Source organism: Cynocephalus volans, chromosome 1, assembly GCF_027409185.1.
Source record: "Cynocephalus volans isolate mCynVol1 chromosome 1, mCynVol1.pri, whole genome shotgun sequence".
Lineage (NCBI taxonomy): Eukaryota > Metazoa > Chordata > Mammalia > Dermoptera > Cynocephalidae > Cynocephalus > Cynocephalus volans.
This window is the reverse complement of record NC_084460.1, coordinates 149,724,309-149,751,352: the sequence shown is the minus strand read 5'-3', so window position 1 is coordinate 149,751,352 and position 27,044 is coordinate 149,724,309. Positions and strand designations below refer to the sequence as shown.

The following is a 27,044-nucleotide window of genomic DNA, read 5'->3' as shown; positions in this document are numbered from 1 at the left end:
AAATGTTTCAGAATAAAGAAAGAATGATTATTTCCAGTCTTGGTATAGAGGAAGATTTTATGAAGAGGGGGAGTTTGAGGTGGACAATGGAAGATAATTAAGAATTTAATGGGGGCAAAAGAGAACAAGGACATTAAAGATGGGGGAAAAGAGAAGAGAGGTTGGGAAGGTCACTGTCCTTTCAGGCGCAGGAGAAGGAAGGACTGAGTGGGCAGTGCAGGCTAGAAAGGTGGTTTGAGATCTGCACTGTCTTGGGGGCATTCTGTTTGACTGAAGTGGACACATGCTTGCTTATATTTCTAAGAGTAATTAGTCAAGGATACAGAACTTAATGGAAATAAAGGGGCTACAGGTACAAGAGCAGATAACAACATATCTTGGCTCAGCTTTCCACCCTGGCTTTTGGTTTCCTACAGGGCAATGGCCTAACTCTATCTGTGCAGCAAAGGTCCTGCCAGACTTGGAAACAGGCTAATCTTGCAGCACCATTGCTCTTTAGTACTCAGTTCTGTGTCCTGCATTGTGGGAAAACTGCACCAAGAATTTGTGCTATTCATTTTAAGGGAATATTTACAAATATTCAATTCCTTTTGATTCCTGAACCAACTCAGCACCAGCAATGCAAACAGGCAGAGAGGAATGGGGGACAAAGCAGAATCAGTATCCTGATGTCCTTGAACAGTGTTTCTTGCCTTCTACTTTCCCTTGAGACAGAAAGGCAATCTCCCTGCAGGGCCTGCCATGCAATTTCTTGCAAGCATGGGTATTTTTCTTCATTTTATAGGTAATGGGGCTTGTGTATGTTATAGATGGTTTGGGATGGGGTAATTTGGGCAGAAAGTCATGTTGAATTTTGTGTACAAGAATGACAGGATCTGGCCTATGACTTAGGAAAATAAATGAAACTGCAAGAAAAACAAAAACAGTTGACAAACTATAACTATGACCCAAATGTGATATAATAAATGCTATTTTTCCCTAGTTTAAGCCTGGGGAAAGGAGGGAGATTCCCTTTCTGAGATTAAAACCAAAATGCATGAATTGACCAGGTGTGAATTAAAGAGGATGGAGGAATTACGGCTCATTGAAATATGAAAATAACAAATAAATGTCAGACAAAGGATCATGAAACCATTGATCAAAATCAAGAACAGGAAGAACACAAGATAGATAATGTAGAGCATTTTAGAATTGATGAAAATAAGGCAAAATACAGGTTGTTTATGCAGCTAGCTGTACAAAGTAAGCAGTGACAACTAAGGTATGATTCTTGGGAAGAACTAAAGTCTGATTCTTGGGAATCATGAGATTTGAAGAGAAAAGTAGTAGATATAGAGTATGAAACTTGAAAAACAAATCAGAAAAAAGATCTTGGGAACAGCAACAGATAGTTGCTGAACACAGGAGAAGGAGCCAGCTTTGGAATCCAAGCTCAAACTTTAATTAGGAAATGGTCATATACTGAAGTCATTTATGAATTCTTATTCTCTTTTTGTCCCTTTACTAGTCTGCCTCAATAAATAGAGGCTTTATGACGGGGAGGGAATTTTTGTCCACTATGTTCATTGATGCATTATTGATATATTTCCTCACTGTTTGAAATATAATGGATATTAAATAAATGTCTGTCAAATAGTTACGTAGTCATTTATCTTGACCTGTTGATTCCACCAGCACAAACTCTCCTATTTCTCTAACGTTTTTTCTGTCTTCACTGGTTTACTAACTCTGAGTTTTCACCATCTCTCACCTGGATTATTACAATTGCCGTTAGCTAAAAGTTGGCCTTCCACCTCCTCTGTTTTATAAAGTACCTAAATCCAAGTGCTTCGCTCTGACTCCCGAAGCTCCCCATGACCTGCTTCATGCCCGCCTGCCATCCGATACCTTTTCACTTTATGCTCCGTGAACACAATTCCTTGTAATCCTGCATAAACTTTCTACTGTTTCGTGCCTTTTTAATCTATTTCATCTTTATGTACTTACAGGAAATTTTATTTCCCTTCTTCACTTGGTTCATTTCTCATCTCTCAGAAGTCAGTTCGTGCGTCACTTTTGCAGGCAGTTGCTCGTTTCCGACCAGAGTAAGCAAGCCTCCCTCGCACTCCCGTAGGACTCCGTGTCTAGCTCTGCCACTGCGCTTACCAGATGATGCCTACTCAAAGGCAGGGACCCAGCCTTACCCACGTCTGCTGAGCTCTGATGACATCATTGCTAGATTAATCTTACTGGCATACAATTTTGATCATGTCACTTAGCTGCTCTAAGTAATGACTCCCCATAATACACAGGAAAAATAAAGTCAAACTTCTTACTCTGGACATTAAGGCCCTTCTCAAGTGACTTCACACAAATCTCCAACCATAATTTCCTTACTCCTTGTTACAAAGGTGAATTTAACTCTTTACTGTTCTCCAGGAAATTTTGCAAATTTGGTGACCTTTACCTAAAACACACCTGTTCCGTATCTGTATATGTTTATTTGACTTTCATTCTGCAAGGTCTGTATTAAATGCCAGCACCCCCATTAATTTTTCTCTAATTCTTCTCAGCTGTAAGTAACTGTGCCTTCATCTGAACTCCCATAGCACTACATTATTGGTTATCTGTATCCTTCTTGTAGTGCTCCTCTATTCTAATTTTTTCTTTCTTTCTTTCTTTATTTGGTGGCTGTATGGGGATCTGAACCCTTGACCTTGTTGTTATAACACTATGCTCTAGCCAACTGAGCGAACCAGCCAGTCCTCTAATTTGTATTTAAAATATCATTATATGGTATTTTATGTGCATTTAATCTTCCCCATTGTACTCTAAGTTTCTTGAGGGCATGATCCAGGCATGGCCCACATTAGTCTCCTTCGTAGTGGCTAGCTTGGGCCTTATCCAAATAGGCACTTTTAGATACTTTTAACATGAAAGTGATGTAAGAAGAAGGGAGGGCTGAGCAGAGAATTATAATAATAGAGGTTTCACAGAACTAGATAGGAATACTAAAGCTACTGCTATTGGTAGTTGGACAGGTATAGAACTTTTTAAATACAACTTAGAGAGAAATTTGGGGACAGAATTTGAATCTTAAGTGTTAAATAACATACTATGTAGCAGACACTGTGCTAACTGTGTTCTGTACATTATTTAATTCAGTCACCATTAAGAAAAAAAAAAAAAAAAAACCCCAAAACTGTTAAGTATCGTATTAGTCAGGGCTCTCCACAGAAACAAAACCAGTAGGATATACAGAATATATAAGAGGAGATTTACTACAGGAATTGGCTCATACCATTATGGAGACTAGTTCATGATATGCTAGAGACTAAGGAAAGCCAGTGGTATAATTCAGTCTGAGGCTGAAGGCCTGAGAACCATGGGAGCCAATGATATAATTCTGAGTCTGAGGTCCAAGGCCTGAGAACTTGGTGGGGAGTTGGGGGCTAAGGGCAATAGTGTAAATTTGATTCTACTGGCCTAAGAACCAGAAGCTTCTCTGTCTTATGGCAGAAGAAAACTGGATGTCCCAGTTCATGAAGAGAGAGAGCAATTTACTGTTCTGCAATTTTGTTCTATTTGTGTTTGCATCGATGAGATAAATTCCCACCCACACTGATAAACATGGATCCTTTCATTCTACTGACTGAAATGCTAATATCATCTGGATATACCCTCACAGACACACCCAGAAATAATGCTTACCAGCTATTTAGGAATCCCTTAGCCCTGTCAAGTTGACACGTAAAATTAACCATCATAGGTAGAAGCCATTATTTCCCCAGTTTTCCAATGAGAGAAACTGAGGCAAGGGTATGAAGTAGGATGCCTAAGCTCATTAGGTGTTGCTGAATCATAACTTGACCTTAAATAATCTACCACCTGTACCCATATTCTTAGCCATCACTTTCTTCTCTATTGAAGAAAGGAGAATATGGATTAGCAAATTAATGAAAAAAAAGTTGGGTTTTTTGAGGATTCAAGGAATGATAAGAAGGAATGGAAACAGCAACAGGATAAAAAGAAATAAGGAAGTCTGTTTCTCTCAACACTGAGAAGAAAGATGAAAAACACGGGCGAAGCTAAAAATGTGTCTTTACCTGAAATAGGTTAACTGAATTGAGGAAGTACTAAGAAGTTGTAAGCCGCAGAGTAAAACGTGGGTGGCCTCTCATACTGGTACTAAAGCTTTTCGTCTCCTTTGTGCACCCCATCAAACATCTGCAACTTGGCAATAGGTATAAAGTAAGAAAATAAAAGAATCACCAAGGAATTATGGGAACTTTATTACATCTGCTCTTAAACTATATAAAAATAAGCATTTAAAGGTAGTAGGTCCTCTGGAAAATCACCTTTGTATGGTTGTTACAGATCTTCTTTTGCAAAAACCTTCATGTTAATTGTTCATATGTGTATATTTTATATTACAATGGGTTTTTTTGTTTGTTTGTTTCAACTTATTGGTGGTTGAGGATTTGAGACATTTTGATTTGTACCAGTGACCACAATTGCCATCTACTGAGCACAGTTAAAATTATCTCTAACCTATTCTTATGTTTTTAAATTTCCCTGGAAGTTGAGCCTCTTTACCCACCTAATGAACATACCCTTAACTACCTTTCTCCCTCTTGTACTCATAGTACGTGGACCTTTTTATTCTGGTTCCACTTCCACCAGGTAAACCGAGGATGACTTCACAAAATATAAGATGGTGCATAGGGTGGTATCTTGACATACCTTATCAAGGAGATACGTAGAGTTTTCCTAAGTACTGACTGTCAAATAGTGTCTTCTCTAGTTCAGTGATCCACAGCTGTATTATCTGGCATATTTAGAACTTTTAGGGGAAGTCTGTTAATTGGAAGAGTTTATTCCATTTTGTCTTCCTATACTTAGTTTATTGTACAAAGCAATAAAATATATGTGTGTGTGTATATGTGTATATCTGTGTGTGTGTGTGTGTGTGTGTGTGTGTGTGTGTGTGTGTGTGTGTGTGTGTGTATAAAGAGAGAGAGTGAGAAAGGAAGGACAGATGGACTGGGATTTACAATTAGCAAAGTTTTCAGACTGGAAATAATTTCTTATATGGAAGGCTTTCATATCCTCGTCAACTTTGCTTACCTATGTTGAAGAGAAACATGGTTTCTGAACTACTCAACATTTGAAGAGTTGCTAGAACGTATCTGGAGGTAGGCTTTTCAATTAAGACTATTATTTCTATAGGAAAATTCTCTGATTCCTTTTTAGTCTGGAGAGTTATCTAAAAGCTTTGTTCTATTATTAAAAAATTAAGACTGTTATTTACAGAGAGAGGCAGGAAAGAAAAATGTCACCACAAGTTTCTTCATAATTGGTAATCAATCTGGTCTGAAAGATTCAACTAAAATTGGCATTGACATTTGTCCACTTTGGAATCTATGCATTGATCCATCTGAAGGTTTTGGAACCAGTCAGCCCCAGTGGACACTGCAGACAAAAAGTCAGGTGTTATCAAGCGAAGAGATCCTTAGCCAACACATAGCTTCATTCGTCGTGATCTAGACTAAGAAACCTCAGATAAAAATTTGGGGTTAATGGCTCTATTGTATGATGTGGCCTATTGGTTACTTTTAGCAGTCCCCCTCTCACCCTCATGCTTAGATTCAGGCCTGTGTATTCTAAGATGCTAAAAACAACAGCAACAACAACAACAAAAAAAAAAAAAAAAAAAAAGCAAAAATAACCCCAGCAGCTTTTATTCATTCTACTACGGACTTTTTATCTCTTCTAATTGCATATAGCTGATTCACTGGCATGTGTGCCACTTCTAGGAATGCTCTTAACCACTTCATCAAACTTGGCACTGTCTACATGTTCGTTTTGATTGCCAACCTACAAAAGAGAAGGAAAATCACAGAGAGAAAATCAACAAGTGTGCACAGTTCCAAAATTTGTTCTACAAATGTGTTTTAAATCAAATGAATCATCCTTTGGCATGAGCTATTCACTTTACAGTCATTCATTTGAGCAGCTTAGTCTCTGTCTCCTGAAGACTGTGGTTAGCATTGTTCTTGATGAATGAGACAGTTACCTTAAATCATAAATAAAACAAATAGAATAACTTAACATTTGACTCTCAAAGGAAGGTATGTTATCTCACTTTGCACTGGTTATACATTTCAAAGGGAAGTATTCAGAAAGTCAGTTCAAACCACAAAAGAACCAAGGATGTGTCTGCATAAAACTGCTGCATGAAAAAAAGTAATTTGACCAAATAAGTATATCTTGATTAAGAAAATATGTGGTCCTCCCAAATATTTTATCAGTTAGCTTTTCTAGTCTTTTCACTCCATAAAAGTCATTTCAACTCTTATTCTTATTACTTTCTAATTTAATTGACAGTCTCTAGCAAAAAATAGGATTTATACTATGGAATATTCTATTTTTTAATTTATCATTTATAATCATTTTTTTAAGTTAATTTCAAGTCTTTTCAGGAGTAAAGCCTTATAAAGGTAAATGTTATGTAAATCTTAACCTAAGAGATGAATTGGGCTTTTCTTGTTTTTTTGTTTGTTTGTTTGTTTGGTTTTTGTCATCTAACACTCTTTACTTTTAAACAAATTTTATTGCTCATGTATAATTTCTCCCAGACATTTTTCAAACTGGATCTTTAGGCAAGATAATAACTTAATATAAGTGTAAAACATTTTTCCTCATTTATGTAAACTATTTGTAGATAAGCCTATGTATATTTCTGCATTATTTTCTAACATCCCACTTACCTCACAAAACAAAACTTTGGGAGTAATCATTGTGAAATGGTGATGTTATTTGAGAAAGTTTTTATAGCAGCAAATGGGAACTGAGGAAGTAAGAAACAGAAAAGATTTATGGGTAAGCCCACTCATCTCAATTCCTGTGTGACAGGTGTCTCTTTTGGTGAAACCTTTATATAGTGGGATACTAGGATATCCTCACCCTGCTGTGAATGAATCTTTCCCAGAGGGATTTTGCTTATCTGCCTCTTTCTCTGATTCCTACAGACTATAATTTTCACTCACCACGTGAATTGACAGGAACGATTTATTCATAAATATATTTTACCTCTCTTTCAATCCTAGCCCAGACTTCTATTTGCGGGTTCCTGCAACATGTTATACTACCATATAACTAAATTGCATTCTGTAAGGCTTTGAGGGGTGCAGGATAGAAGAGAGTTAATTACAAGGTTTTATTCATCCTCAGTACCAGAACTTAACTCTAAGAGTCAAATACAGTCCATTTGGTCCAATTATTGTTCATAATACTATATTTAATAAATATCATATATTAAAGCAACAAAAGAATTTATTTAAAAGTCTCTGAACTCAAAGCTAAAATATGTACAATTATACACCCTTCCCACCCATGTGCTTAGATACATAGTTATATACAAAACTTTCAGCAAGACATTTTCCTGTTGCTTGGGAATTGGCAACTTGGATCGAAAAATAGAACAAAAAATGCACCAAATATACCACGTTCAAAAAAGAACCACGAATATTTGGAACTAGACACCTCTTGAGGGTTTTTTAAGAGGCACAAAACAGGTCTTTGCAGTTTAAGGACCTAGAGTCCCCTGATAATGTCATGAGTGTCCATAGAAAGCCAACACACAATTCCAAAAACAAGTATCAGTCAAGAAAACAGTGGAACTCAACAAATACAGTGCCACTGTTTGCACAATTAAGTATAAGCTCCATTCTTCCATAATCTCTCCACAGTGCCCCAATATCACAAGAGTAAAAGAAAAGTAAATGAGCTGACTCTTTTCTCTCCCATCCAGGAAATGGCTGTTTCATACTTGTGTGCACTGGGCATTAATAACTGAAAGTGAGCGGAAAGCTATGAGGTATCCCAGCAGTGTCATCGAAAACAGGAAAGGAGGTTCAGCAGATCAGAGGGGCTCTGTTCTCTGTATTCCACTTTTTAAAAAAATTCCATTGGTCTGGTCTGTACTGGGATGTCTGCTTCTTGTTTGAGGGCCGGTTGTCATGATACATCTTGGTTATTGCCTGAGAATTCCCAAGCATGGCCAAGTAATCAAGCAACTCCACTTCTCTAACCTGAGAATGCTGCATTCTGAACAGAACAGGATGAAAATAACCATTTAGTTCAAACAGTCACCCCAGCATAGAGTAGCCAGAAAAATAGAGGCCTCATTGAACAAAAGTGATGCCACTAAACTTCTATATAACACCACAAACTATAGCAACCATAGTCCTTTTAATCAACTAATTTTCAATATTATCTGTACTACAACTAACAACTCAAACTCACAACTCAAGAGCGACTTTGAGACATTGATGATGCTGGGGTAGGGGTGTGTGGGGGTGGATATTAGTGCTGTGTATATGTGTACTTGTATGTTTGTATATATATGTTTGCTTTCCCTAACCTTGGTTTCATTGGATGCCAAAACTTCCCAATGACACAGAATTGGTCATTAACTACAGTAGACATGAATTGTTTGTGTCTTCAAAATCTAAATAGAGCTTCAGGCAGTTTCAGCTCTTGTCAGTATCCCAGAGTATCTTCAGAGACACAAAGTGTCTTAATTTGTATTCTACAAACTAGATGTTAAGATGAGAATTTGAGTACAGGTTGTTTATTTGGGAGATGGATCCCAGGAAACACAAGTATGAAAATGAAATGAGGAAAGGAAGGTAACCACAGGAGTATGAGTTACTGTTCAACTTAACACTGTGAGAAACTGGAAATTAATCCTGTTACTGAACAGTGGGAGCCCATGTAGAACACTTGCTTCAGAGTTATCCCACACAAGAGCAGAGGAAGCAGGATTATCTGTCTATCTATCTATCTATCTATCTATCTATCTATCTATCTATCTATCTATCTATCTATCTATCTATGTGAACTCCCCATCAGTCATTGACTGAAAGCTCTTCCAAGGATGAGAGAGGTGATGAAGGAATATTTATTCTCAGGACTCGATAGAGTTTGGATGTGTTGTCCCCCCAAAACTCATGTGGGAATATGACCCCCCAATGTGACAGTGTTGGAAGCTCTTTGAGTCATGGGAGTGGATCCCTCATGAATGGATTAGTGCTCTCCATGAGGGAGGGGAGATTAATGAGTGAGTTCTCGCTCTATTAGTCCCCGTGAGAGGTGGTTGTTTAAAAGACCCTGGCACCTCCTCTCTCTCTCTCTCATCCTCTTGCCATGTGATCTGCTTGTACCCACCAGCTGCCTGCCACTTTCTGCCATGAGTAGAAGCAGCCTGAGGCCCATGCCAGACATAGCTGTCCCAGAATTATAAGCCAGATAAACCTCTTTTCCTTATAGATTACCCAGTCTCAGGTAATTCTGTTACAGCAACACAAAACAGACTAATACAGAAAATTGGTACCAAGGAGGGAGGTGTTGCTATCCAGATACCTGAAAATGTGGATGCAGCTTTGGAACTGGGTAATAGGCAACTGTTTGAGGAATTTGAAGGACTTAGAAGAAGACAAAAAGATGAGAGAATGTTTGGAACATTTTAGAGATTGGTTAAATGGTTGTGACAAGAATGCTGATAGAAATGTGGACAGTAAAGGCCATGCAGATGATGAGGTCTCAGGTAGAAATGAGGAACTTATCAGGAACTGGACAAAAGATAACCCTTGCTACACCATAGCAAGGAATTTGGCTACATTGTGTCGATGCCCTTAGACTTTGTAGAAGGTGGGACTAAAGTGTTGTGAACCAGAATGTTTAGCAGAAGACATTTCCAAGCAGCAAAGCATAAGGAAGCTGCATGGTTACTTTTAACAGCCTACACTGAGTTACGGAAGCAAAGGCATGATGTAAAGTCAGAATTTCAAGGGGAAGCAGAGCGTAAAGATTTGGAAAATTTGCAGCCTAGCCATGCAGTAGAGAAGCAGAGAGCATGCAATGGTGTAGCCCAGCCACCATTAGCTAAGAAGATTAGTACAAAAGAAAAGGATTATGAAGAGAAGGAGAAAAATGCCCTGAAGACGTGGCAGAAGCCTCGGTGGCCAACTGTTCCATTTCAGGCCTAAAGACCTAGGGAGACAGAATGGTCTTGGGGAACAGGCTTGAGGAGCCCTCCATAGGCTCACTGCCCAGGACCACCTTGGGAAGCTGCTTCAAGCACTAGCATCCCAGCTGCTTTGGCTACTCCAGTTGTGGGTAAATTGGCCTCAGGTGTGACTGGACATGCAGCTTTGGAAAATACAAGCTGGCAGCCTTGACAGAATCCACGTAGTATTAGGTCTGCAGGATCACAGAATGCCAGAGCTAGGAAAGCTTGAGAGTCTCCACCCAGATTTCAGAGGATGTATAGAAAAGCCTGGGGTCCCAGGCAGAGAGCTGCTGCAGGGGTGGAGCCACCACAGAGGCTATCTACTAGAGCAATACTGAGCAGAAAAGTGGGTTCAGAGCACCCACAGAGAGCCCATACCAGGGAAATGTCTAATAGAGCCAAGGCAGCAGGGCTGCCACAAGGATCCCAGAACTGCAGGGTGAGTGGTGACGTGCAACACAGGCCTGGAAAAGCTGCAGGCACTAGCATAGCCCTCTGGGTTGTGCCTGGCAGAGCTGTGGAAGTAAGGTTGCTCAAGGCTTTGGGGGCCCAGGTGCCCCACTGTGCCCAGAATGCAGGAGTTGGAGTCAAAGAAGATTATTTTGGAGCTTTAAGATATAATGTCTGCCCTGCTGTGTTTTGCACTTGTTTGGGGCCTATTTCTCCTTTCTTCTGGTCTATTCCTCCCTTTTGGAATGGGAATGTATACCCAATGTGTGTTTCACCATTGAATCGTGGCAGTAGATAAATTTGCTCTTGACTTTTACAGGTTCACACCTGGCAGGAGTTTTGTCTTTGGTCTCAGATGAGACTTTGGGCTTGGACTTTTAAGTTGATGCTGGAACAAGCTAAATCTTTTGGGACTGTTGGGATGGAATGATTGTATTTTGTACATGAGAGTGACATGAGTTTTGGCAGACCAGGGGTGGTATGATAGAGTTTGGATGTGTTGTCCCCCCAAAACTCATGTGGAAATCTGATCTCCAAGTGACAGTGTTGGAAGCTGTTTGAGTCATGGGGGTGAATCCCTCATGAATGAATTAATGCTCTCCCTGGGAGAGGGAGGATTAATGAGTGAGATCTCACTCTATTAGTTCCCTCGTGAGCTGGTTGTTGAAAAGACCCTGGAACCTCCTCTCTCTCTCTTGCTTCCTCTCGCCATGTGATCTGCTTGTACGTGCTGGCTGCCTGCCACTTTCTGCCATGAGTAGAAGCAGACTGAGGCCCATGCCAGACACAGCTGTCCCAGAATTGTAAGCAAATAAACCTCTTTTCCTTATAGATAATTCAGTCTCAGGTAATTCTGAGCAAACATAATGGACTAACACAGGACTCTCAGCCTAAAGTGCTAAGATAGAGGTGACTGAAGACCAAAGAAAGCCTTCAGTCAAATAGATTGAGTCACTGGCAGCTTGAAATGGTAAATTGCCCTTATAGTAAATTTCAAAGGGTTATTTTGGGACACCAGCAAAATATGCTGGTTAGGTATTCCTGGATGGGTTGGAGCACTTTAAATCCTTCAGAGATTAATTGACATCACGATAAGTTCCATAGGCATTTGGAGGAACACAGAGTATCACATGGTAATTTGTAAATAAATCCAACTATAGTGATGAGAATATTTTCAGTCTCCATAAAGACAGGCCCCACGTCTGCCTTTTATATTACTTTAACCACCTTGCATGGTGCCTGTCATGTAAAAGACACACACATTCTTCTGAAATAAAATCATTTTATGATATTTACTTTAGTAAATTTTACTAGGGAGATAAGCAGAAGTGTGAAAAAGGAACATGTAAAGAAAAATTCATTACATTATTAATTTAGAAAGGGCCCTAGAACCATAATAAGGAGTGCTATATGACTAGTTAGGATTGCTGCTTTACTGATTGAAATGCAAAATTCTGCTGCCTCAAGTGTTCTTCCAGAGAACTACCTGAATTCTTTTTTAGTCTTATTCCAGTAAAAAGGTAGAAAAAGAGTATGTTGCAACTTTTTTCTTTAAAAAATTGCCATTTGCTTTTTTTCTACCTTTTTACTGGAATTATATCATTGTTTATATTACAAGGAGTACTGACACGTTTTAATGGAGGAATTCAAATTAGAAAAGTATGCAAAAACAACTGGGATAATCACCATTTGCTAACTGTGTAGTTCTAGTTAAGTTTCTTAACATTTTTTTAAGAAAAATTTTTTTTTAGTTTTAATTGACATGTAATAATTTTACATATTTATGGGATAAAGTGTCATATTTCCATACACATATACAATGTGAATTCATAAAATTAGCATAATTGCCATATCCATCACCTTAGACATTTATCATTCCTTTGTTGTGGAAAACATTCAAAATCCTACCTTCTTGCTATTTTGAAATATACAATGTATTGTTGTTAGCTATAGTCACCCTACTGTACAATGGAATACTAGAATTCTTTTCTCTTATTTAATCTAACTGTAACTTCATAATCCTCATCCTCCCCTCTCCTCAACCTGGCCTCTGACCAGTTTTCTACTCTCTACTTCTATGAGATCAACTTTTCTAGATTCTACATGCGGTTGAGATTATGCAGTATTTATCTTTCTGTTTCTGGCTTATTTCACTCAACATAATGTTCTTCAGGTGCACCCATGTTGCTGCAAATGACAGAATTTTATTCTTTTTTATGTCTAAGTAGTATTTCATTGTGTAAACAAACCACATTTTCTTTATCCATTTATCTGCTGATGGACACTTAGGTTGTTTCTATATATTTGCTATTGTGAATAATGCTACAATAAATATGAGTGTACAGACATCTCTTTGACATACTGATTTCATTTCCTTTGGATATATACCCCATAGTGGGATTGCTGGATCATATAGTAGTTCAATTTTTAATCTTTTAAGGAAACTCCATACTGTTTATCATAGGTTTCTTAATAATTTTAATTTTGGATTTCCCTTTTTGTGAAATTGGGAGAATAATTCCAATTTTTTCAAATTGCTATGAGAAGTAGATAAAAGAACATGTGAATCTAATATATAAAATGATCAGTAATTGAGCTTAATGTAGAATATGCGTGTATAAATATACACACATGTAAATATGTATATAAGCACATGTAAACATACATATATAGGATAGTAAATGTGTTAGATATTATGTATATATATAAATATGTCTTCAAAGTTGGGTTTTTAAATTTGCAGAATCAGGTTTTACTTTTCATCAGTTTTCTTTCTTTAAATATCAGCTCTAGGTGTATGATTTTTCTCACTGATGTAGGTGTTCTGATGGTTCATATGATTTTAAGAATTTATATTCTAATTTCATTAAATATTTGAAATAATACATTAAGTATTTCATTTTTTTTGCAGTTTTATATTCATATTAACAAAAGTAAAAATAAAATCTCTTCTGTATTGCCTGTGTTTCATCTATACTCAGATCTAAAGATTTGGATTGTTAATTTAAGATTTCAAAGTCAACAGAAAGGTCAACCTAAGCATTCAGATGCCAGTTTTTCAGCAGCCATTTTTGGGATAGTTTGTCATCAGTGTTATTCGTCATTTCCTTAAATGAACATGGATAGTTAGCAATTTGTAGTCCATGAGGGCCTTTTAATTTGTCTTCAAAAAGTGACTTTCAACATATGTTGTTTTGTTAAATTATAGTTGTTAACTGAATAAATTCTTTGGTTGTGTGTTTTTTTCCCCTACAATCACTTGATTGTCTCCTGTAAAAACCCTGCTGACTTTTCACAGAATGTGTTGGAAAATTTTTCTCACAATTTTCCTTCCGTGTCTGTAGTTCTTGTAGTTGCTTCTCTCATTATAAGGTCAATTACCAGGGGTTTTGAAACAAGGAAATGATCTTTTTTTATTCGAAACTTTCATTTTAGTTGGGTAGATTATTTTTATTTGATTTTATGTCCCACCATTTCACTAGAAACTAGTGGTGACTTCCCAACTTGTCCTCATACATTTTTTTAATTAATGAAGACAGCACGAACATTATATTGATTATAAGTAATAGCCTATGCATTGGATGCTTTATATTGAACACAAATGTTAGTGGAACATTCATTCCACATGTACCTATTTGCAAATTTTATGCATTGTTTAGAACCCAATGTCTGGTATTACAAGACTCTTATTTCAGGATCTCCTTTCAGAGATTAAACCAACACATAGTGCCCAAAATCAATTTGACAGTCAGTTATTCCTAAGGTTAACAAACAGTAAAAGTACCACACTTTAGCCATCCAGGAAGTCAAGGTATATACATAGATCCATAAATGCATATATGAAAACCAACTGCGAGCCCTTCTAGAATGTAACGGGTAGGAAAACCCAGTCATATTTGGAGAATAGACTGCCAGATTTCTCAAACCTCAAGTTTACTTTGCCTCTAGCATTTTTCCCTCATTTTTTTCTAGCTAGGTGCATTTTGAAGAAAATTTAACTTGAAAAGCATGTTTCTAAAGTGAAACCACAGACTGTGCAATGTGAATAATAATGATTCTCAGCTTATTGTTTTCAATTCCAGAAGAAATCTGACAAACCAGGGAAATAACACTTCATAATGCCTATATAATAGTTTGATCAGTTTTTTTTCCAACAAATGGCTCTGTAAATTAGAAAGAAACTATATGGAACACAGTATAAAAATGTTCAAAGTTAAAGTCATATAATTAACCACTTCTCAATTCTGGTAAACCATGTATACTACTTTTTATTTCTGATTATTCTTTCTTAAAATAACTTTGTTGGAGTATATTTATATCTCATGAAATCCACTCATTTCAAGTGTACAATTCAATAACTTTTATTTAGTTTACTGACTGATGCAACTATCACCATAAACCACTTTAGAATATTTTCAACCCCCAAATAAGTAATGATGATGCATCCAGTTTTTCTAATATAAATTCCAATTTAAGAGTCTTTGTATGGAATTTAGTTTTGTTTACATAAAACTCAACATGAAATGATTTTAAGTTTTCCCCCCAAGCTTGGAGATAAATGTTTAGAATCTTTCTGCCGTTTAGGTAAAATGTAGAATACACCCTGTGAAAACTGGTCTACATAGCTGTGTATGCTAATGACAATTTTCTGTTAGCTATTGGGCTAAGGAATTAGAAATTCAGGAACCTAAATACACACATTGAGATGAAAGCCAAAACCTTAAAAGAAACAAGTATTACTATATTTGTATCTACATAATTTTCTTTTTAGCTTTACTAATGCAATCCAAAAACAGAACAACTCAAACCTATTTTTTTCTAATGTGCGAACATTTTTATGGTGCATGTAGAAATTAATTAGCTTCAGTTCTGAAAATTCTGAGGTCAATTATGTGAAGTATTCATAATTGTAAAAATATGTATACATGCATTTTTCTTATTTGGCTAGCTAAAAAGATATTTGACAAAAATTCTGCAGATAAATTAATCCTATGCCTGGAACTAAAGAGGTCAAACCACAGTCGTCATGGAAATTAAGCAGCAGGTATTCTGCCACCGCAATTCCCACTTTGTTTTCTGCTTGAATTTTTAAGAATCTGTTTGTTGAGAATAAAGTTATTTATTGCAACTAAATGTTTACATTTCTTAATCAAGTGATGTAGGGTGGAGAAGGAGGGAATTTATTTGGGACAAAAAGAGGTTGGGAATATTAGTAAGTGTGAGCATAGACAATGCAAATTTAACAGCCAAAATAGAAATTTTTCAGGCATGATTGCTTTTGGAAACTCTGTATATGCTGGTGTTCATTTTGTTTGTATAAATATGTAAACACATCCATATTAACATATCCCCCACCTGTATCCTTCAGACAGCTAGACTAGAAAAACTTAATAAACACAATATTAAGTACTTAATCTGTTAAATTTTAATTGAAATTTGATAATGGGGTTTGGGACACATACTTGCAGAAGATGTAGAGTGAATAGGGCGATTCATGTTGTAATTGCCAAATGCTTGTAACTTTTTCCTATTTTACTTGAATATTTTTAGGTGACTTCTTTTTAATTAACAAATAATGACTGTTAGGTTCTTTAAGAGTTATACCTATATTATAAATAAGTTTCTGGCATCACAGTAACATGGAATTAGGGCTTCTCAGAAAGATGATTTCACGGTAATCAAATATTTTACATTCTATATAGCGGCCAACCAAAATTCTTCTCTTTTCTGGAATATACCCTTGTCTCTTTTTTTTCAAGCCAATGAGCTTTTTCTATGTGAGTAAATTGCATAGCTCTGAGCTAATTTCCGAAATCCGATTTCCAAATGTTTGAGCAGACTTCATAGATTTCCTGTTATGGGAGGTTTGTGCTTTTACCTCCCTAAAGGAAGGAATCAACACACATGATTTCTCAAGAGGTGTTCTCTCTCTGTTTCAGTTAGTCTCTGTTGCACATGGGGTAGGGTTGCTAGGCATACACAAGCCATATGTTAAGCAGACTATCTTGGTATTTTTTTCTGCTTTGACACACATGGCGAATAATGTTAGATGCAAAGCATACTTCTATTATGTCCATCATTTTTAAAAAGTTTTGAGAAGTAATGCCCTATAAAAATTCATGATTCACACAATGAAGAGTTAAGAAATGGTTGCTCACTCATGCATTTAACACTTATAAAGACAACTGTCATCTGTAGGAGTAAATCAATTTCTGTCTCACTCACCTAAGAATATATGTCTGAAGAAATGAAGTTATTATAGGTCCACAGTTGAATCCATACAAATACATGTATGCATGTGTCTGCATGTTTGTGCTTGTGTTTGAAATTTTGCTATCTCAATTAAATTTGGCAATATAGTGTTTGTGACACAGACCCCAAATGATCCTACCACAACAGAGTTTGTATATGATGCCTTGAAGATTGCTGATTTAACATAACCATAGTCTCATTTTCTCCTTATTTTTGTTTCTAACTTGTAAAAATGAAATGATTCAGCAGACTGAGTAAAATTGCTTATTTTAGGGCCTCTACAGTACCAGATAGGAGTAGGTAGTTCCAAAGAAGTGTGTTAGCTTATGATTTAGCGTAACCATCTAATTAACAATGTAATCTGACCAGAATCATGGGACCTAATTAGCAGAGACACAGGAGTTCCACAGATAGTAAGCCTCTATGTGTAGAAGTACCTATCCTTTAAATAGCACAATACTTGGAAACTATGTATTGCCAGAGCTGCTCCAAACTAGTTTTAAACATCAAAGACAATGCATCATGTAGGTCTGCTATGGTCTCAATTTTTATGTTCCCTCCAAATTCATATGTTGAAACCTGATCAGCAGTATGATGGTATTAGGAGGTGAGGCCTTTGGAAGGTGAGTAGGCCTTAAGGGCAGAGCCTTCATGGATGAGATCAGTGTCCTTATAACCAAGGTTGCAAGGCTGCCTCGCCTTTCCACCAGGTAAGGACAGAGCTAGAAGGCATGATCTACGAATCAGGAAATAAGCCCTCACCAGGCACCAAATCTACTGGCACCTTGATCTTGGACTTCCTAGCCTTCAGAACAGACAAAAATAAATTTCTGTTGCTTATAAGCTATTCAGTTCATGGTATTTTGTTATAGGAGACCAAACAGACTAGATAAGGTCTCTGGGTTTGAAGAGTGAGAAAAAAAATTGCAGCAAGTTTGTGTAGGTGCCAGATGTTTCCTCAAACAGCTCATTACCTCTCTGTCAAGCAGAGATCTTTGTTTGCTTAGAAAACTACTAGAGGATATTTTACTACTGTGATTGCTTAAAATGTAGGTTTTATTATTTTCCAGGTATGGTGAAGCCAACAGATCAAGAGACAATTGCCATTGAAACAATTCAGTTGCTCCTCAACTTACAATGGAGTTTCATCCCAATAAAACCATATTAAGTCAAAATTAGCACAAGTTAAAAATACATATAATACTGGCAACATAGCAGATGATTCCCAACTTATAGTTTTTCAACTTTTGATGGTGCAAAAGTGATATGCATTCAGTAGAATCCCTAACTCCACTGTAAGTCGTAAGGAGTTCCTCAACTTGCAATGTGGTTATGTTCTGATAAATGCATTGTAAAGTCAAAAAATTGTAAGTGGAGCCATCATAAGTCATGGGCTGTATGTAGTTTGTTACAGTTCCCAAGAAGAGGGGGCCATGCCATGCCATGTGGGGGCACAAAGGGGAACACCAGGGTCACTCAAGTGGCAGAAGGATCAAGGAGAAAGCACGGACAGGAGCCTTTATTGTGGTTCCCCTGGAGAGACAGGGCAAGGTAAACTAGTGGAGGATTGGCTAGTTTGAATCATTTCAGTGAACTCTGAGATATAGGGACTGTCTCTTGTTGTCTGGTACCTGGCTCCAGCATGATTAGGACAGAGGAATATTGCCTGTTGGAGTGCAAGAGCCAGATAGAGGAGGTGTTTCAGAGCAAAGCCTCTGGGTTGTTTAGTTTGCACATGAAAGACATATGCTCCTGGGCTGGTCATTTGCTATCTCTAAAAATTGACTAGCCCTGGAAGAGGCAGTCTCTCCCCGCTCAGTGAGGCCCCAGATGCCAGAGCATCAAGAATAGAAAAAATAAAATAATTAAGTTAATACAGTGTTATGCTGAAATCTAACTATATAAACTATATTTTTTATTTCTTTTTCAATTGAGGTAATATTTACATGCAGGGAATTATACTGATCATAAGTATAAAATGAGTGGCCTTTGACAAACATATACACCCCATTTGAGATACTGATTATTTCTCTCACTGTTAAAATGTTCTCTGGAGTCCCCCTTTAGTCTATAGTCATAGTGTGGTAATAAGTTTAATTTAATTAAGTCCGGTATATATTTTGCATAATTTCTAAATATAATGTAACACAATATAAAGTAAATTTTTCTCCTCCCTTCTGTCCTACTGCTTGAGCACATGAACCAAACAACCGAAGAGGATAGTCTTGCAGAATTGTTTTTTTGCCATTATCTGCAAGGTGGAAGATGGATAAATGTCAGTTCTTTCCTGCCCAAAAGTTGTATTTAAGTTACACCTCTCGACTCTTTCAGGTAACTAAAAGGCAGCAGACCCTCCACAGAGAATCCCACCAGCACCCAGAGTTATTTCCATCTGCCCAGTGCTGGAATATGGCAGCTTTACTATTGAATGGCACTGATTCATAACAAACCTATTATGTCCTCAGCCCCTTTAACACAAACAAACAAAAACTGACAATGGCGTTAGCCTAGTTCTAATCTGAAATTTGTTCTGCATTTGTCTGGGTTTGATTTTGTATGATCATCCTTTTCCCACCACCACATTTCCATCAGCTGTAATCAACAGCTGCTCTGCCTCAATCTTTGGAGCCACCTGTACTAAAATAAACTTGTCTGTACTAAGTTGTATAAGGTACTACCTGATTTTCATATTTAGTTATTTCAATGTTAATGACTGGTTTTGAAGTTTCTACTTTATTATCTTTATTTTGTGGAATCCATTGAATTAAGACAACAAACAGGACATGTTATCTAAAGCAATCTTACATAGGTTGGGGACTTAGGCTACTAAATTTGATCAAAACAAATTTTCTAAATATTACAACTAGGATAACTTACCTAAGGATAACTTTGACAAAGTCGGAATTCAGATATATTTCTACTCTTAAAGCTATCTTCTGAAAAGTTTAAGATATTTAGAAACTTAATGAAGTCAGGAATTTCTCAAGCTATTTTTGGCTCCCTGGGAGGGAAGAGTCTATATTCTCCATGTGCATCGTTTATGTTGTCTCTGGAATATATTTTCTAAGCTTAAGCTCAGACAAATACTTAAAATTGTGAAGCATATATTTTCAGACATAAAATTTAAAGTATTGCATTTAGAAATAATGCACAGTTTGCTAAAGGCCTGTCTAGGAATTTTGAGAATATTTTAGGTTTCAGGTGCAATCAATGAAGAGCAAGAAGAATATGTAGAGTAGTTGAATTTCAGTTGTCTCATTTTAAGAGTAAAGGCAACCAGATTCTCCAGCACCATCATATAATCTATGTAAAGAAACAGCATTAGACTGAAAATACACACACATACATACACACACAATATACACACACAAATAACCAACTGTCATTCTTATTGCCTTGTAAAACAATGTATGATGTTGTAGGGTAAGGGATCCCTGGACTCTCAAACTGCAGAACTATTGGGAGTACTCACATTTTTTTCTAAAGGATCTAAAGAGAGAAAAATACTGTAAAATGTTGACCAAAATCAAGGCTGTCAGGGCAGAAATAATTTTGTTAAACTTATTGGGAGCCACATGTAAGGAGAGACCAGGGAAACACCATTCGACAGAGTCAGAGAAGTGCTCCAAAATCTATTAGAAATAACAAAGGTTTTCTAGACAGAAAAGGCTGAAGAAAGAAGAAACAAAAACCAAAAAACAGATTGGTCACTTCAAAGTTACTTTCCTTGTAAGGTGGGGGCAGGGAGACAGAACCATAGGACAATAACTGATTACATCAGGCTACTTCAGGCTCTTTTGTGTAGGGAATAAAACAAAGGGAACTTCATTATCATGCTGATTAAAGATTGAAACTGGCCTGTTTGGGAAATTGGCTTTCTCCTGACTTCTCAGGTCAGACCATAAACTAAGTGAGGTAGAACTCAGCAGGGGTGACTCCATTTTGGTTGTAGTCCGGTCTGTTGATGCCTAGTGAAGTAACTTAGTCCAAAACAATGGACGTCGATAATTTTTATTCAAAATACATCCCAGCAAATCCCAGGAATGTTTTATTCCAAAATGTACTGATGCTGTAGATACAGGTATTTCTATAACCTCTCTAAGAATCTCAATATTTTATGATGCTTTTGCTACTATACTTACTTTTACAAAGGTGAGTAATTACGAGGAAACTTAATTTGCTCCATCTATGCAATTTCTCATTTTAGAGATTAATCAACTACAAGTGGATAGTAAGCTTTAAATAAAGCTGTTTATCAACTTTAACCTCTTTCACATCGAACGATTATATTTAGAAACCAGTGATTACCTCTGTAGATTTTCAAAGCCATATCGCATATATGAAGATTGTTCTGACTCTATGAGGATATTGTATGATATTAAAAGAAGGAGAACTTGATATTTTTAAAAAGGAATGTGAAGATCAATTGAGAAAATGAAAAACAGGATTTTGTCTTGATGAATCCATGAAATAAACTTCTATGAAATGAACTTTTCTTCTGTCACGATTTTTTTAAATCTCTTCATGCTGAGAAGAGGATTATGAACTGTAACTCTTTTCTCAGATCTTCAGTAGTTTCTCAGAACTACTTTAGGTTCTTTAAAATTCAATAATTAAAATTTTTGAGTTTTCTAGAAATTCAGAACTGAGAAGCCTAAATCTGGAGTATACTCCATCACCAAAACATAGGGGGAGAACACCCTGGTCAAAATTTATTTTCAATCTATTATGTCTTAGAATGTTTTTTCCCCAGCCCCACTGATTCAGTTTAGAAAATTACTTTTCTCTTCACTTTTATAGAATTTCAATAATATAATTTTATAGAAAATGGTCTCTCTTCAAACATATTTTAATTATTATTTTGGTTTGAATTTTATTATTTTGACATCAGGAGCTAAGTAGAATTCATCTTTCAGAGGAACCAGCCACAAAATATGTTGTATGCTTTACTGCAAAACTAACCAAATGGCATGACTAGATTTAGGTGAGGCTGGCACTTACTAGGCACCAAAGACTCTGAGGGACTTACAATCTAGTAGGAAGACATTCTGATAAGCAAATAATGTAATCACAACGCAATGCAGTGGGCTAAATCATAGGAGAATGAACAACTATACTATTAGAAAACAGAGGAAGGAGCTGATTAACTATTGCCTAAGGGACTCTGGAAAAGCTTCCATGGGGGAAATATATTAGCAATGGATTTTGAAGGCTAATGAGTAGAAGTGGTTTTCCAGGTGGAAGAGGAAGAGATCTAGTGTTCCAGACAGGCAGCACAGCATGCACAAATGTGGACCGGTCAACAAAAGAATAGTCTTTAGAATTTTAGGTTGGAATGGAGAGCAATAAATGATAGAGCTGGTGTGTATACTGCAGTCTTGTGGGGAGCCTTAAATAATAATGAGATGAATTTTAAATTATGTTATCCTATCATAGTCCAGAATTTCCCAAATGTCTGTGATCCTAAGAGTTTTCTGATACCTTCTTACAAATATACGTTCATAGACCTTTCCTATGGAGCTTATCAATTACTTAAGTTTAGGGAATCTGGATATGAAATTATGAGTTTTTAAAGGAGGAGAGAGTCAATATCTCCTTTGCTTTATAAAATGATAAATCATCAAATGCGTAGAAAGTTGAAGTTCTGGAAAGATTGAGATGAAAGACGCAGAAGCCAATGCATATGAAAAATGTCAGGGGTTTGAACTAAGGCAGGGCTGGAGAACTAGAAGTGAGTTAAAGGAAAATTCATCAGCTTTCAGAAGGTGGAGCTGATTGTCAAGCTGGATTAGGGACAATCTATAAACAAGTATAACTGCAATTTCAAACTGGGTGTACTGCAAATATGGTGAGGTCTGTGGCCAAAACAGAAAATGCTGGAGAACACCAATTCTGGGGAAATCAGGGTAGGAATGGTGAGATGGAGAACCTTAAGCTAGAATGATTACACTAAATCAAGCCCGAGAGTGTTTCTGGATTTAATAGAAGTGTTCACTTCTGAAAGAAATGAGAAGGAAATATTCTTAAGTGGGCATTGAAATAAATACAAAGTAAATAAGGGAGAAATGCTTTTAAAGTCATGTGTGATTCAAAAGAAAAATCTTTCAACCATTTACTACATGATATTTTCCCATGGAGATAATTTTTAAAAGCTTTGGCTCACTTAGAAAAGAAATACTGAGCCCTTTTTGTTATTACTTTAACTTGTCCAATCTCTAAACCACAGAGATACCTCAGAGGTTCATTAGAAATTCCCAAACCCAGAAAGAGGAAGGTCGCAATAAAAACAAACCAAACTAGACCCTTCAGGAGTTGAATTTTGAAGTTTTGACTTCCTGATTCTAAGGGAGGGTCATATTTTAGTTATAGAATAATACTAAATGTAGCTTAAATAACACCATAGTTAAAATAATGAATCTCTTCCATGTCTGTCAGTGGATTTGGCATGCACAAGTATCAAGAGTGATTCTAATACAAATTGTGAACGCAAGTCCCATCTCTAGCCTGATCCTTTACATGGAAACCTTTTTTAGCCTAACATTTTTACTTCCCCATTGTAACTTGTTTTTCTGTTGTTTCACTAGATGTAGTCAATGGTCAGGCTACGTTAACAATGTTAACAATGAGAAACCATTTTGCCCTTCCTCTATGAATAAATGAAAAAATAATTTTTTAGAAAAAGTTCTTCTTCACCTCTAGGCTGGGGTTCAATTATTAACTATTTAGGGTTATACTTCTCTGTCTCTCTGTCATGCTTCTGAATGAGTCATTTCATGCTGTTGATTCAAAAGGCTGTCACTCAGTGGCCTGGACCTAGGGAAGAAAACACCCAATAAACAATTCAACTCTCAGTGTACAGAAAGTGAAATCTCCTTAGAACAGAAATTGAAAAGTACTTTGATACCAACTTTCACAAAACATATTTCTAGATAACACAGGATGAACATATTTGTCCAGCCCTACATCATGACCAATAAAATATTTTAAAGAAGAATGAATTGAAAGAACCGTAAGCAAATCCACTGTGACACAACAAATTAAGAGTTTTCTTAGTGCTCGGAGAGTTTGGAAGTTTTCAGCAGTGTTGTGTAAGTCCAGAAAAGCTTCATGGAAGACAGTTTTTTCCACAAAGAAACCATAAAGAAGATACTGCCCCTTCCCTCCATGAAGTTCATGGTTTCTCCCACAGAGAAGATACTGCCTTCTCCTTTGGTACCTTCACTATTTTTCTCTTGTATTCTATTCTTTTAAGAAATATTTCAGTTAAGACATAATCAGTATCACTTTACCAAGTATATCATGTGTCCTTCCTTTCTTGTTTTGCAGAGGACACACCTATCGGTTGCACTGTACCTAGAATAGCAAAAGCTAAGGATCAAATATTATCTCCCTCTCAAATATGAATAAAACAACATATTTTACACACCAAGACATTATTTTAAACTTCCTAAAAATTATTATTTTTGTACTGTTTAAAATATTTTTTACCAGTTACTTCATTTTTTCCCCCCACTACAATACTATTCATTTACAGATCCGCATAAATGTCTGGACCAAATTTCGCAGCATCTCATTCTGTCATCCATTTCTTTTTCTTAATAAAAGAATCGTTTCAATAACCTATCATTTAGAGTATATAAAAGAGGCACAAAGTTAAAACTCAATTTTGAGTTATCGGGGTGTTTACCAGTAATTTTTATTTTAGCTTCTGCCCTAGGATTTTTGCCAGGAAAAACTTGTGCTTTCTCTTTCTTCTTAACTTCTCTCTCTCCCAACACATTCCAGCCTTCAGATTTTTTTTTTTATATTCCATATAACTATTACCTTCCATTCTTTTAAGTCACAAATTTAAAAAACAAAGGAATGAGAATAAAATGAATCAAACCTATCTTATGGTATACACTGTCATGTCATGCTTCTTTATAAAGAAAAAAATTTAAATAATTTCTATGGATTTGTAAATTAGTAATTTGTACAAATCACTCTTTGATACCTGAAAATTAACGAAAAGAAACATAATCACTGTTTCTTGTTAATGTTATAAATTGTGTTACAGCACATGAAGTACTACAAATAAATTATACTTCCAGACATGAATTAAAAAATATTCTGGAAAACCTTTTAAAAAGCATTGATACAATGGAGTGCTCATGGAATTTGTGTCTTCTTCCAGTATGTTTTATTATGTGCTAACATTATTTATAAAGGGAGAGAAAAACAATTTCTGTTAATTATTTATTAATATTAAAATATTGATCAGTGTTATCTAAAAGTAGCGGGCTTCCAGCTGGTGTACTGGGATGAACTGTGCTGAAATGCAGCCAGCACAAGGGGCGTGTATGAAGAGAGCAGAACAAATGACTTAACAGGGGCCTAAAAGCAGCAATCAGAAAAGGTTCATTTAACATAGAGATGGCACAAGCTTCGAGTAATTGCTTCTACTTAAGTAAGTGTGGAATTACAAAAGGCTATTTATTACAGTCCAACAGGGCCCCCGCAGCTTGCTCAAAGACCTTTGAAGAATTTCAACAGTAATAAAGCCCTGCTCAGTGCAGAAGCAGTAAAATTTAGGCAGACCCCCAAAACAGCCTGCAAAGATTTCATTAAAAAGTTCATACAATACTCGTCACAATTGTTCTTTGAAATAAATTATTTTACCTCTCTTCTTTTTTAAAGGAGAGATGCTATACCTGGTTATTTTCAAAACATTTTTGAAAATGTATTTTACCACTAGGAAAAATCAACCAGTTTCATGGGGATATGGAATTAAATGTAGGACTTCATGGGTTTAACAAGAAAGTGCTCCAACGTTAAGTTTCTTTGAAATGCTCTGTAAGCACACATTAAAAGTTACTCTATTAATGGATTTGCTTCAGCAGAAAAATTAGTGGAAAATTTGGTTCCAAGGATACTGGGGCTGCAATTATTTAGAATGCAATTGGATAATTAATTGATTTTTCTAAGTATTAGGATAAGTAAAATGAAAATAATTTTTAAAAATTCAACATACCTGTTGTTAATATATAATTCAGTGATATGCTTATAAACATTGAATAAGCTTCAACTAAAACATAATGAAAACTTATCATTAGATATAGCTTATCCTTTGCTTGGAATCTACTTCAGAGTAGCAAACCACAGAGGTTGAGGGGTGAGGCCAATTTGGGAACTAAAACAGAAGCATTAAATAGATGAGGAGTAGATATGAAAGGTAAATGATGTTAATTTATATGAAAGGATATTAATGTGAAATTTAAATGTGAATAAGAAAATGAATTTATTTTTCCATTAGAAAGCAACACCTACGTTTTTCTTTGGTAAAAGATTAATTATCATTAGATCATCATTCCCAGGCTATTAGAGAAGCAATTAAAACTTTCATTAAAACAAAAGAGTTTCATGGGGATCTCATAAATAATAGAAGCAGGTGGACAGGAAATTTATTGCAATATATTCCATGTTTTGATTTATATTTTTCACTGAAAAGCACAAGTCAAGCTTAATAAAAGCTCTGTTTTTAAGTACAGAATAAAAATGAAAGGTGTTTATAGACAGAAACAGGTTGAGCGGTTAGGTGCAAAAGTCACCATGTGAGAATCAGAGAAACATCAAAATAATAGATAAGGAACTTCTGCTAGTTGCTGTGGGGGAATACAATTATATAGGGTTCTAGTAGTTCTTGGTTTGAGAAAAATTATTAAAAAATAGGTCATTTAACAATGAAAACAATTCAATGGGTAATGTATCTAAAAATTCCTGAGTTTTTGTTTATTTTGTGTTTGTAATTTACTTTGCTGACACTGAACTCCAATAAGACATTTCGATTGGCTAGTGTACCAAGACTGAGATTTAAAAGCAAATGTACACTGATGTATTGTATGCATTTTTCTCTTTAATGGAAGGATTTGAAGTAGGAAATCACTTAAAATAGACTTAATCTCCAGTTAGAAACAAAGGTGACCATTTGATATCTGATCCAAACTGATTTTTTTTAAGTTTATGTTCCATATGTTCCATACTTTCAATAATGCATAGCAAAAATAGCAAATATAGTCACCATCAAATATCATAAAATATATCTAGATCATTGCAGCACATATAGCAATCATTTCCTTAGCACTGCTAATTAAATATTTTTAGTAAATAAAAATTCTACAGTAGAAGATTATTGTTTTCTTGATATGTATTTTTATGCATGACAGGTTTTTGTCAGAAGTCGAGATATACTGTAATATGTTCTAAATTATATATTTTTTGTAATACACTAAATATTATTATTACCTATGGA

At 36.0% G+C, this 27,044-nt stretch overlaps 1 protein-coding gene across 1 annotated transcript in view; it reads left to right on the top strand.

Moving 5' to 3' along the window:
* EPHA3 (EPH receptor A3) overlaps nucleotides 1-27,044 on the top strand; it is a 264,085-nt gene that overhangs the window by 162,916 nt on the left and 74,125 nt on the right. The gene's annotated exons all lie outside the window — the stretch shown is intronic.